This window comes from Dendropsophus ebraccatus, chromosome 5, assembly GCF_027789765.1.
Source record: "Dendropsophus ebraccatus isolate aDenEbr1 chromosome 5, aDenEbr1.pat, whole genome shotgun sequence".
In the NCBI taxonomy this organism is placed as follows: domain Eukaryota; kingdom Metazoa; phylum Chordata; class Amphibia; order Anura; family Hylidae; genus Dendropsophus; species Dendropsophus ebraccatus.
In genome coordinates this window covers 111,032,102-111,036,748 of record NC_091458.1, presented here as the reverse complement: position 1 = coordinate 111,036,748, position 4,647 = coordinate 111,032,102, and positions in this window count along the sequence as shown.

Genomic DNA, 4,647 nt, shown 5'->3' with positions numbered 1-4,647 from the left:
AGAGAGAACTGATCAGGCGCTACGATCAGCCCCGTCCTGGTGAAAAGCCCCTGGAGAGACGGAGAGCCACGGTACTAACGTTTGATAAGGACAAGGGATTATGGACTCCTATACCAGTGAGGTGATACGAGTGAGTCATCAGACAATCAAGCGGTCATAGGTGCCCGCCATAACCTGAAAGAGGGTGAGATCGTGGAATATACCCCTTATACCTTTGAGGGACTTAAATAGGCTGCCGTGATCACCAGACCAAAACACTATGTCCAGGAACCCTACATCACAGGACTGGAATGAGACCTGGGAAGAGTACCGCCACAGAAAAGCCCTGGAGGAACAAGTTGTTGTGGCTACAACCACTGTTTCCAAACCTCCACTACCTACCAAACCAGATGTCAGGCGGAAAACCGCTACTGCAACCATTGCTGTTCCTCCTGCAGCAGCTGTCACAGAGGTCACAAATCCAGCCTCAAGTCACCTACAACATTTCTGTGACCACAGCTCCAGCACCAGTCATGACAACAGCTTCAACTATGACAGAGGAGTGTGTCTGCTGTAAAAGATTTGGATCCAGAAGTCTGCTTCCGGCACAACCAAGGAAGAAGTCTACCAAACTGGCTCTTCAACGCTCTCTAACCTTCTAAAAAGGATGTCCCCCAAAAGGGATACTGAAGAGGACGCTATGATGTCCCTTGGGCAGTTCAGCTGAGCTGCTCTGTTGAGCCATGTTGGCTCCAGTTTGTAACGTTCCTGTTCAAGATCCTGCACCCAGCCTAGCTGGTTTCCCCTTTCTTGTGAGGAAGGCTGTTGCTGTTTTAAGCCAAGCAGAACAAAAGGACGGACGCACTATTGCGGTTTTAAGCCAAGCAGAACAAAAGGACGGACGCATCACAGCACTAATCAGAGTGCACATGGACAGATGCATCCAGTACCCCAAAAGAGTTTTATGGTGGACGGTTTTATTATTGCCCAAAACCTCAAAGTACCAGTCTTATGTGTATATATGCTCTTAAAGTATTTTTGCTATGGTATAATAACCCATGCTGTGCCTTTTCCTCAAGGTGTTATGCGGTGGACGGCTTTTCTCAAGTCGGGGAGTATGCGGTGTTCCACTACAGGTGTTGCTCCTATTTACACCCTTCGTAAAAGCCTGTACTTTTGTGTGGTCTTATTGCAGCTACAGTGTTATTAGAGATGACCACTAACTAAAGTATGGAAGCTGCATGGCTGAAGTATCTCAAGGGTTATTTGTATGTGTATGTACCAGATTCTTTTAACCAGTAGGATCCCTTCTTTCTTCTTTCCTATCACCTCTCTTTTTTTCCCCTCTTCTGTTGCATTCTTTCCACCCAACCACAGCACACCTTACACGCTGGTTAGGAAGTTAGTCCCTTGGGTGAAGAAGTCGTCTTAGCTGAGCTTTGGTGGAGAAAGGACGCGGCTAAGCTAGCTCTCCACCACCAGGTCCCCCCGACAGTCGCAGTTCTTGGTCAGTACCCCGTATGGGTAGGACACGGGACAGAGTTCGCTTACAAACCTCTTTCTTAAAGCATCAAACAAGCTGTGTGATGCCTTGTTAAACTTTTGTTGAGAGGACTATCCAACCCACGTCGAGGACTATGAGTAACTACAGTGCAGGACAGTATCCGCAAAAGAGCCAAAGAGCTAGGAACTGATCCGGGTGGAGCAAAGTTACGTAACGTCTATGAACTCCATCTCGCAGAGCAGATGTACTTAGGTAATCCTAACCATTCCGCTCATCCCAGGCAACAGGGCCAGGTAACCCATTGGTACGGTTCGGCCAAAGCTAGTGGGCATCAGGTGGTGTGAAGACTATAGGAAAAGGTCAAAACACAGGCACAGGTTGTTTCTTCTTCTTCTACAAGTATTCTTCTCTACACTCTAACATCCCGGCAGAGCACATTACTACTTAGGTTGAGACTCTCATGGCACTCTCCTTTCTGCTACGCTACCTCAGTGCTAATTAGACATTTAAATGCAGCTGTCAAAACTGACAGCTGATTTTAAATGCCTTGTTTGCCCCTTTGCAGACACACACACACCCACAATGCAATTACGGAGGGGAGATCCCTTCTGCTTACCGGGCTACAGCAGACCAGAGTAAAACAGCACTGATCTAATCGATCAATGCTGTAATAAGTATACTGCAGTGATCTCTATGAGAGATCATTGCAGCAATAAAAAAAAAACAGTCCCCCAGGGGATTAAATGTTTAAGTATAAAAAAATAAAGTTTTTTTCATCAATAAAAAAATCCCCTCCCCTAATAAAAAAATTAGCCTGTGCCAGGCTAATGCATATACAAATGTAAGCCCGGCCGTTAGACACACCGCTGCCGGATTTAAAGTTGTTTTTATGACAATAACTGCATCCCCTGTCGAACGGACCCCAAGACAGATCTTGGATTAAAAGCAGCTATCCGAAGGTTCAAGTGGTTTGGGGGGGGACAGATTGTGGGTTCAGAGTCGCTTTAAAGAAAGAGTCTCACTCATTGCTGCACAGAATTACAAAACATAACAGTAACCCTTAAATGACTACAGCTGTGCAATATACAGAGTAATATATAGTAACATCTTATGGTAAAACCTGAAAATAAGACTCATTAGCACTTTACTTTACGGTAGAGGGCTTTTACGACAGGTTCCTATAGTAGAAACACCCGTGGTCGGACACAACATATGGACCACGCCAAATTTTGATTTTTGCGCTTTCGCTTTTTCTTCCTCGTTTTCTAAGAGCCGTAGCACTTTTACCTACAGGGCTGGTTGGGGCATAACTTTTTGTGCCATATTCTTTAGTTTTTATTAGTATCATTTGTTAATATTTTTAAAATATTTTCTTTTTATATTTAACAGCATTATGGGCCCCTTGGCAGAGCTGTGAAACTCCCTGAACCTTGCAACCCCTACCACCTTTTCCAGCCACATCTAAAGCCACCGTACTCCTTTCCCTGGACCGCCCCTAACCAATATAATCACTTACAATAAAAAATGCACTTATACACATACAAATACACACAACATACAAAGATTTGCCTGCTTGCTTCTCTGCATGGCTCTCACTGCTTTTGCGGCCCCTCTTTGCACAGTTTGCGGTGCGTGGGTTCGTCGACCTCTCATTGCAGGGATATGTGAAGCACAGTGTGTGTGTGGGGGGGGCTGCTCCCTGCGGTGTGGCACCCTAAAACCATTCCACACAAGTCAAGTCTGGACTAAAATGGCACTCCTTCCCTTCTGATCCCTGTTGTTTGCCCCATGTGAACATACTTTTACACTAGAGAAGGGGCCTAGTAACAACTGTTTGTATGATTTTGCAATACATGCAAGTTGAGAGTTTTAACATGAGGAAGTTCTCCAAATGTATGTTACCCAATAGTAATGCTGACTCTGAATACTGCTAAACAGGTAGTACTAGTTCTACTATGCACCCGCAGTGTGGAAAAACAACACCACAAGCACTCAGTGTTTTTCTTTCAACACTCAAAATGCATTGAATGTTTTGATTTTTCTTAAAAAAAAAGATCAGAACAATATGATTATTATGACTACATAATATTACAAGGTAAAATAAAATAAAAAAAAGCATGCATAGAGAAGGTGGTTCAACATAGAGATGCGGTATCTGGGATAGAAATCTGTTTACATTACTTTATATGTAATTTTGCACATTATTTTTTTGCATTTGTTAGTTACTCTACGTACCCTGACCTTAGCATATATTGTGGCACTATATAATCACACTCTAATACTTGTCATCCATGTCAGCCCATTGTGGCTGTATTGATTATATATTTTCGGTGTGAAATGCAGAGGCTATGAGATGTCTCATAGTGTAATTAGGAGTCAGTCGCTTCTCTATATTAGGGTGGCTTTACACACAGAGAAATTTATCTGACAGATTTTTGAAGCCAAAGCCAGGCATGGATTTGAAAAGAGTAGAAATTTCAGTCTTTCCTTTATGACTTGTTATCTGTGTATAGTCCTGGCTTTCGCTTCAAAAACCTGTCTGATAAATCTCTCTGTATAAAGGCATGCTTAGGGCTATCAGGCAAGTTCCTGCCCAAAGAAGTGACATGTCACTTCTTTGAGTGGAGAGCGGCTGCTGCGTAGGAACGCGCGCTCTCCCACAGACGGGTTATGGGACACAGACAGGTGGGATTCCGCTGCAGAACTTTCTGGAATTCCGCCTATTTTACCCAGTGTGAACATACCCTAAGAGTCAGGGGCGTAGCTAGGGGTTCAGCCTAGGGGGGGCGAGCAAGTCTGAGTGGGCCCCCAACCGATTATGTTACCCAAAGGGAACCTCACTTAACAACAATGCTTTCTAAATAATAAAGGGTATATTCTGCTCCATTACTCATAGTGAATTAAGATAAAGAGCAGTGTTAGAGGCTTCTACATTTACATATATAGACACATAAAATGAAAGAGGTTCTTCAGGATAAGAAAAACATGATTGCTCTCTTCTAGAAAAAAAAAAAACACCACCCCTGTCTTTATCTTGTGTGTGTGTGTGTGTGTGTGTGGTATTGAAGCTCGGTTGCTTTCCACATGTTTCCACATGTCCAGCTCCCCCTGTTTCCACATGTCCAGCTCCCCCTGTTTCCACATGTCCAGCTCCCCCTGTTTCC